Here is a 9,279-nt window from a genome sequence, read left to right on the forward strand (position 1 = left end):
CCAATTGAATCACACCCACAATCACGACAAATTTGACTAATCAAGCAAGGGTAACCCAACATCTTGACCGATGAAGTCATCGAAATCATTTGAGAGATAATGAAACCACAAATATCGAGACTTGAAATACCCGAATCAAGGAAATAGACCAATTCCGCAAACTCGTGACTCCACCAAGAATTTTCAATTGTGGAGGGAAAAATATTGGGGATACCAAGTTTTCCAAAAGCCATCAAGGCAATACTAAGATCATTAATAAGGAACTTTCCTTGACTCCAAATGACCTTCTTGCCACAAAGCCCAACCGAGATATCATCACAAGATGGACGTTCATCACTTGGTCCAGGAAGCCGTACGTTCCCCAACGGGATTTTGGTAATCCTTGAAATTAATTCTCTATCAACAAGAAACCTTTCTCTACCAATCATGGATTTGAATTCCATCTTGTTGTAATCAACATCATGAATATTGGCATATAAAATCCTTGTAAGAGAATCAAATCCTTGACCAAGACCATCAAAGATATTTCCAAGCTTGAATTTTATAAAGCACATCAAATCCTCTTCATGCCCACTAGAAAAATCCAATTTCTTTTCTAGGATGAAACCTTTTGAAGCAATCTTATCAAACACTCTAACACAAAAATCATCCACAAACCTAATTCTAAGAGAGTTTTGGTCTCAAGAAGAATTCAAGCTAGAGGTTTTTGGGTTTTTAGAACTCCTTTTAGTGCTTCTAGAATTCATCATGGGACAAGAAATATGAAAGGATCAAGAGAAAATTACTTACTTGGATTGAATCTTGAACACCCTTTCTTTCAATTTTTCCAATGAAGCTTCAAAGTTGTGAATACACAAAACCCTAGATTCGTGTGCGCGGAAGGGTAAAGAAGAAGACTAGGGTGCGCGAACTTCTTCTTTATAAAGACCACACTAGGGCTTGGACCCGTTCATGAACTGCGACCTATATAAGAAAGATAGGATTTTATTAGCCACTTGCACATTAAAGGTTATGCACCTCGTGATAACACACAAGTGAATGACAAAGGATACAATAAAAAGCTAAAATTGATATTTAATCACAATAACAGAACTGTACACAACTCAAACCATTTTCTTGCCTCATTCCAAGATATATACAAATGGGGAAATGCCATCATTGTTACCAAGAGGCATAATGCGCCGAGGAATTCTCGTGCGACATTTCTGGTTGATATGTGTGAACAGTCCCTGTAGTATAATCAAAGTAATGATGATAGTCAGGGAAGTTAGAGATTTCTATCCTTTGTTTGTTCTGTCTAGAAGGAAGATACTTCCGATTTTTGGGTTGCATAGTATCAACAGATTAAACACATACAGAAACCTTTTCGGAACGATTCTTAGACTTAACAGTTTTAAGTTTTTCTAAGAATTTAAAAACGCCTTCGAAAGCTTTGAATAGATCTCTATCAATTGATCCACCATGATAGTATTCCTCATAGAGATTAAGAGTTAATATACTGAGGTTCTATATCCTTGAGCGTGTCGAGCGTTTTCTCAATCTTTCCTTCTTTTTATTTTTTCCTTTTGATTGATTCTTAACATCTAAATATTCCCTTTTAGATGAAGTAAGATTATCATGAGAACCCAGAGGTTTTAACCATAATAACCTTTGAACAGTATTTAAGGAAATTTGGCGTGCGCTACAGATGCCAAGAGTAAGTTTTCCAAAGAAATTTTCCATGGGACAATTTTTAAGGAACGAACAAACACAAACTTATTAGGTTTAAGGTTGTAGATGGTGGATTTTCGAAAAAGGGTAGAATTGTAAAACTATACTCCAGATTCGGCAACCGGATGAGTATTGAGGCTCATGTCTCTCATCAAAGCATGAAAGCTCATGCCATAACATCTCTGACTGAGAAGGCTGTCTCTCAGAGTACATGTATATGTGTAGTCTCTCAGCTGAGGCCATGACACATCTCATGATACTGAGCAATTTCAGTAATTACTCCGGATCCGGCAATCGGATGAGTATCGAGACTCATGTCTCTACGCATGAAAGATCATGCCACCTCTGATGGAGAAATTCTCTCAGAGAAGATGTAGATGTGTAGTCTCTCAGCTGAGGCCACAGCACATCTCATACTGTATAGAATCTAAAGATTGGGCGGCTCCTAGACAGCATGTCTTCTAGTATAGAGCGACAACGTCTTCGGGATGTAACCAAGTTTTCCCCGACTATGCAAAAGGAATATGACACTCCAGCAAGTTCATATTGCTCAACCCTCAGATAATTAATGCTCCTAGACAGGAAGCCCTTCTAGTATAGAGCCAGCAATTAATTATCTTAAATCGTCTGAATATCCAGCAATATTCTACGAGCCATCGCCTGAATATCCAGCAATATTCTACGAGTCGTCAATCAATCGCCTGAATATCCAGCAATATTCTACGATTCCTCGTTATATTTCGTTACTTCAATTTGTGGTTCTTCCCAGCAGAATTTCACAGGTTAGTAATAAATATTCAACGAAACATGCATCTGAGATCGAATAAGTCCTGACAAAAATGGTGCAAGTGTAATTAGCGGAAAATGCACATACCAGAATTTTGAATGCACGAACGAGCATTTCAAAAATACGAACAAACGAGGAACCTATGCAAAATAGGAAGGGAAAATAATAATAATAAAATATTAAGAAAAAGCACCAGGGGACTATGCTCACCAGCCGGACAGTCATGACGTGACTAGTCCCGCGCCCAATTTTATATTTTATCATATTTTTACTATCTTCACGATCTCATGAAAATCCTCTTGTTCGAGCAAATTTCCTTTATTTCAAGGAAATTATCTAAATCACATGATTTTATCAAAAATAATAAAATTAGGGAAAGGTGTCGCGGGACCGAGCACCAGCTGGCCAAGTCTGCCATGGCCGGTCCCACACCTCACGTTCCATTATTTTTCTTCTCAAATTATGAATATTCCTTGATTTTATGAATTTTCCCTAAAATCATGAAAATTACCTAATTTCATGTATTTTTATCTAAATCACATGATTTTATCAAAAATAATAAAATTAGGGAAAGGTGTCGCGGGACCGCCGGCCGGTCATGCCTTGGCCGTGGACGGTCCCACACCTCACGTCCCATTACTTCTCAAATTATGAAAATTCCTTGATTTTATGAATTTTCCCTAAAATTACCTAATTTCATGTATTTTCTCTAAAATCATGGAAAATATTAAAAAATTAGAAAAACTTGTGAAATCGGGCTCTAGCCACCCTAGCCGGTCCCACATGCCTATTATTTTATTATTATTTGGTGTTTTGTTTCCTGATTTCATGTAAACTCCCTGATTTCAACAAAATATCTTGGTTTTCAACAAATCCCTTTGATTTTATGAAAATTATCTAAAATCATCAAAATTACATAAAATTGGGAAGAGTACTTTGGGACCCGCGCCCATTGGCCGGCCGGCCATGCCAAGGCCATTGCCGGTCCCACACTCCCATTCCTTATTTCATATTTTAATTTATGTCTCTCATCTCATGGAAGTTCCCTAATTTCGCCAAACTCTCCAGTTTCATGAAATTTCCCTTAAATCAGAGAAAAATACATAAAATAACATAAAACTGGAAAAAGCATGTGGGACCGCGTGTCGGCCGGCCGACCATGCCCTAGCCGTGGCCGGCCCCACAACTTGTGATTCCTTGTTTATTTATTATTTTCATCATCTCATGTATTTTTCCCAGTTTCAGCAAAACCATGGATTTTTCATATTTTCTCCAAATGTTGCTCAAACGTGCACCAGAAAATATCAAAATTCTATGGACTGAAGCACGGACATCAGGTGACACGGGAACATCCCCTTGACCGACCAAGGGTGTCCCTGAGGCTTGCAAACAGCTGGTCCCGCGTGCTTTAATGATTTTAACCTAATTTGTTCAGCTGCTCATATTAGGTTCAAACTCTTTCCAAACAATTGGAAGTTTTCTCAAATGACCATCTACTGGTCCCACAGCCATCAAGAGCCGGTCCCATGACCTCTTGGAAGGTCCCTCATATTTTCCATAAAACCAGGTTTTATGATTTGTCGCTCACACGAGCATTATTTCAGTAAATGATTAAACCAACATTTAATCATTCTTTCACCAACTGGTCCTCAAGAGACTTTGGTATTTTTGCTCATTCGAGCATCTGGGCGTTATATGGTGAACCCGTCATCCCATGTATCCGGTCTTATGTGATTTGCAATAAATCATTATCTCGGTAAAATTAGGGTTTTGAATCCATAGCTCTGCAGAAACGTAATTCTGAGCAGATTCGAACACTCTGATAATTTTATGTTGATTCCATGATTAACATTGGTATTTATTTTGCTCGACCCAGCAGTCAGTAACTTAAATTAATATTTTACTTGGTCTAGCTACCAACAATTCATTAAAAGAACGATATTTGTTCAAACTAGCAATATTTGCTCGAACTAGCAATATTCGCTCGGACTAGCAATATTTGCTCAAACCAGAGAATGTTGGTTCAATTATCAATACTCAAAAATTTAGCAACATAGTTTTGCTCGTCTTAGGTTATGATGATACCTCGTCTCAGCAAACACGTTATATTCATGAGTTTCGAAAAATTTACTCACACATGTTCAACTCAGCGCTACATAGACTCATCGTCCCATAAAGTCAGCAACTGACTCCAAAATCACGAGATTTCAATCGTGTCACATACGGGGATATTAACTAGGGTTTTGGTCTAGCGGTCTACGGCACGTGTGTTCACCCACGATGAGAATGTGAGCAAGTCGTGCAATTAGTTGAAAGAGTCAGCAAAGTAGTGGGTGGAAATTTAACCAAGTCTCCGCACGATGAGTAATTGGTTTTAACATGATTTCCCCATTTCCCATTCTCTAATTCCAGCAACTGTCACACTTCATGGGATCATGGTGTTTTCAACTACGGCATTATAAAATGTCTCTGAATCCTGATTCAAAAGACATAAGTTTTCGAACACTCGAACAACATTCGCCATGACGAGCAATTTCTCATCAAAGTTCATACAGACAATCTTTCGTCTACACGAACTCATAGAAATTACTCTCAATTGAGCAAAATTCAATCATTCAGAGCATTTTTACGATGAATTCACAACACACCTACAATCTCAGATCACCATTGATCTCACGTATTTCTCAGCTTCCCTCCAACAGATCAACCCATCCTCTCTTGTGACCGAATTGACTCTGGAACGACCATTGTTCTTGGTTTAGGCCGGGGTCTTACAGATTGATCTCTCGAACTTAAACCACTCCCTTCTTGCAGTGCATCTGTGTAAGGTTCAACATTCCGATCGGTTTAAGGAGTCTCCACACGGTCGAATCTTCAATTCCGTAAAAGCCAGCAAATCGTTTTTCCCCACTCACAGATTGGCGGCCTCAGTGGGAGATTAATCTCTTGGTTGCAATCTCACGATTTCACAAGATGGCTGGCCTTAGGTCTGGGTTAGTTACAGGTCCCAACACAAACGACGCTAGTACTAGAAACAACAACAATGACAATCAGAATATCCCGGAAATGATTTCGGCCTCCAACACTGACGGTGGTGACACTACTCCTCACGCTGAAGGTCATCCCCTGTTCGGTCGACACCCTGAAGAAATCATAGGAAATCCACCACCTACCATTGTTGATCTTATCAAAGTGCGGGAGACTCTCGCAAAGAATCAGATGGACATGGCTGCTACACAGAAGGAGTTGTGTAATTATCTCAAAACTCTTACTGATAAGATGACAGAGAAGACTCAAGAAAAGGGAAAAGAGAAGGATAAATTCTCAGATGTTCTTGATCCTGAAGTAATCCCAATCCATACAGTGGATGATGATGAAACTGGCAAAGCTGCAGATTCATCATCAAAGGAACCATCAAATTTCATTACTCGGGAAGACGTGGAGCGCCTTCTGGAGAACCGTGGAAAAGACAAGACATCACATGTCCAACATCACCAACCTCCTTATCCTTCCTCTACGCAAAGGATTCCCCTTCCAAAAGGTTACATTTCTCCAACTTTCACTTTGTATGACGGAACTGGCACGTTTTCTCGAAGCCTTGGGAGAGCATGAACATAACCATGTTGTTTGTCTCAAAGAGTTTTCAAAATCCTTAAAAGGCAGAGCATACACCTGTTACAACAACATCGCACCGGAGACTATTAACAATTGGGGAGAAATGATCAACGCCTTCTACAGGAAGTACATTTTCATGTCAGACCAAGTCACTCTCTCTGATCTTGGAAGAATGTTCCAGAGGGTCGGTGAGAATCCCAATGATTACATGAAAAGATTAAGAGTCCAGGCCCTGGACTGTCATGACCCAAATGTCACAGAGCAGCAGCTGGTGGATTTGTGTATCAACGGAATGCTCCCGGTCTACATAACTCTACTGGAGAATCTTCGATTCCATACCTTCTCAGAACTTCACGAAGCCGCGAAGAGATCAGCAACCACTGCACCTACTCTGTTAGAAAGAGCAAAGTCCACAAAGACTGAGGAATCACGTGACACTCGAGGAAGCAGACGCCTGATCAACAAGCAGTACAACCTGCAGTCCTCTACAAACGCTATTGCAGAAGGGAGCAAGAGCAAGGATGAATCCCCGAAAAAGCATGTTGCAGCTCCTCCAAAGATGCAAAAGAAGGAAAAACCAGAGACACAGGCTCCTGGTCAACGTACAGATGCTCCTGATGATGCACCTGATTTTCCTCTCCCCATTGGAGAAGTGCTCGAACTATTAGACGCCTGGATCCAAGATGGTGCAATCAAATTGCCATACGTCAGGAGAGACCCAACTGAGGAAGACATGGAAAATCCTCGTTACTGCCGATTCCACAGGTTCGTCAATCACCCCACAAGTAGCTGCAAAGTTTTGAAACGCATATTCAGAGAAAAGGTTGAGTCAGGAGAACTTAACCTTGGAGCCGAAGGAGTACACAGAGATCCTCTTCCTGTCAGGACTTTCTCTATTTCTGAAGCACCAGTCAAGGAAGCAGTTCAGTCATTGATAGAGCATGTTTGCGAATTTCTCTATCTATCAAAAGCACAAAGAGGAGACATGTTCACAGCCTTGAACCACATAGTGTCTGGTAAACGCCTACTGATTCCAGAAGTACCTCCTGAACCATCAGCCACCGAAAAAGAAATGTATGACTGGGGACTGCTCACCACCGTGCATATTAAAGGAAATGAATTCAAAAGAGAATTTTTTGACGTCGGCACCGCCGTCAACATCATCCCTTTGAAAACTCTCAGAGCTGCTGGCGTTACTCGTTGTTAGGCACCTAATGCGAAGATTACATGGGATTAGAATGATTCAAGAGGAGAAATCCAATACAATTATAAAATTAAGAGAGTAAGTGAACTAATATCATATAAGTTCCTTATCATACATCTAATATGTGTACAATATCATCAAAGTCATGAAACACGTTTTCAAAGAAACTCAGCTGAAGAAATTTTACACTGCCCTGTGTTCAATGACGAACTGAGAGCAATTGGTGTGGAGTCTAGAGTTGGGTTATATACCATTCTCTTCGTATGGAAGTCCTCTACAACATGTAAACATTTCATGGAAATTGGGAGAACGATCTAGGAGGTGTAATCAAAACATCGGGCAACATACAATCTGAAAAAGTTCTGAAAGCCTCCTGGAAGTTTACTATTTCGTCTTTTTCAGACCCTAAACGTGCTCAAAACTTAAAAAAATTCGATAATAAAGCTTGGAAATTTTCCGGGATTGAATATGCATATGCAGATCATGAAAATCTGACTCCATATGAAGATTTTACGGCGTTTTTGGTAAAAAACTGGGTTCTGAATTTTCTGACGACGAAGTTCGACCAAGATTTTCGTATATACACATGGATTCTCATTCATTCATTCACAAATAATCACTTTCATACCTATATAAAGAGGATGCAGGGTATATACTCACTTTGGGGGTCTCCGAAGTACTCAAGGAATTATGATTGTCCGTATTAACGACAAGGGGCTCATTACTTCTATTTGTCTCTGAATCTTTGGAAGTGCCTTCGTCTATATTCTCAGAGGAATATCGAACATCAGCAATTTCCATCTCCATGACGACATCCTTCTGGACATATTATCAAGTAGTTAGCATTTTCACATGAAACATTTATGTATGATGGTAAAGGAAATTACTCACGGCGACTTCTTCTTCAACGTTCAAATCAGAAGTCGTCTGCCCAGCAGCAGAGAATCGAAGACCGTCAATACTAGACGGAGCAAAGTCCTGTGACCAAATAACAAATATTGGTTTTGAGATCCTGATAATGCGGATGGAAGAAGTCACAGCGGAAAAATATCAACAACTCACCAAAAAGGCGACTGGGGACTTTATGGTGTTGGGCAACAACTTGCAATTCTTGCTCCTGCCTTCTCCACCGTGGGAAATTGCCTCCGCCTCTGAGAAATTCACTTCAATTCGAGCTCTCATAGCACGACCCTCCTGCAAAAGAAATTGATGTGATAATTAAAGATGATTATACGAGTTGTATGAGGAATATGCAAAAGAATACATACTGGTGAACCTCCTGGAGATGTCTTTCGCTTGTCACCACCAGAAATATTCCTTAGTCTGGGACGAGAGGCACTCATCTCAGAAGAAGGAGGATCCTTCACTAAAGGTTGGACGGATGTCACATATCATTAAGACACTCAAGCTGCTGATCCCAGAATTCCATGTAGCCTGGAGTCATATACGTAGTTCGATCAGCACAAGGGAACCAATAAGAGCTCCCTTCACCATGTGTGTGATCTAAGCAATTCTTAAGTTGTTCCACTGATGGTCTTCTCTTTCTGAAGGTTGGAAGACATTGGTCCATACCCATCTGACGGGCGGCTCTGTCAATGTTATACTCCTCCACCGAAAAATCTCTATATGTTGCTGATATTAGATGACCTGGAGTGCAACTCAGCATGAAAGGTCTTTCTCCATCGCTCAAATCAGCACCAGATTTCAAATACTTACTTTCTCCAGCATTGAAAGTCGTCAATTGAGAAACGTGAGGAGGAACCACCACCCAAGGACGGAAGTTGAACTCAGACTCGTCATCTAATACGTCAATGAAGCGTGTCTTGGACTGAATTTGCTTCGTAGACCAGAGCATAATCCTAGCATTGTCTTTCTCATGGAAGATACGTCGAGCATCATCAGAGTTCAGACTTTGTAAGACACTACGGGGAATGGGCACATAGTTTCCGAAACGCTCCCATAT

The sequence above is a fragment of the Papaver somniferum genome, chromosome 6, assembly GCF_003573695.1.
Source record: "Papaver somniferum cultivar HN1 chromosome 6, ASM357369v1, whole genome shotgun sequence".
NCBI lineage: Eukaryota > Viridiplantae > Streptophyta > Magnoliopsida > Ranunculales > Papaveraceae > Papaver > Papaver somniferum.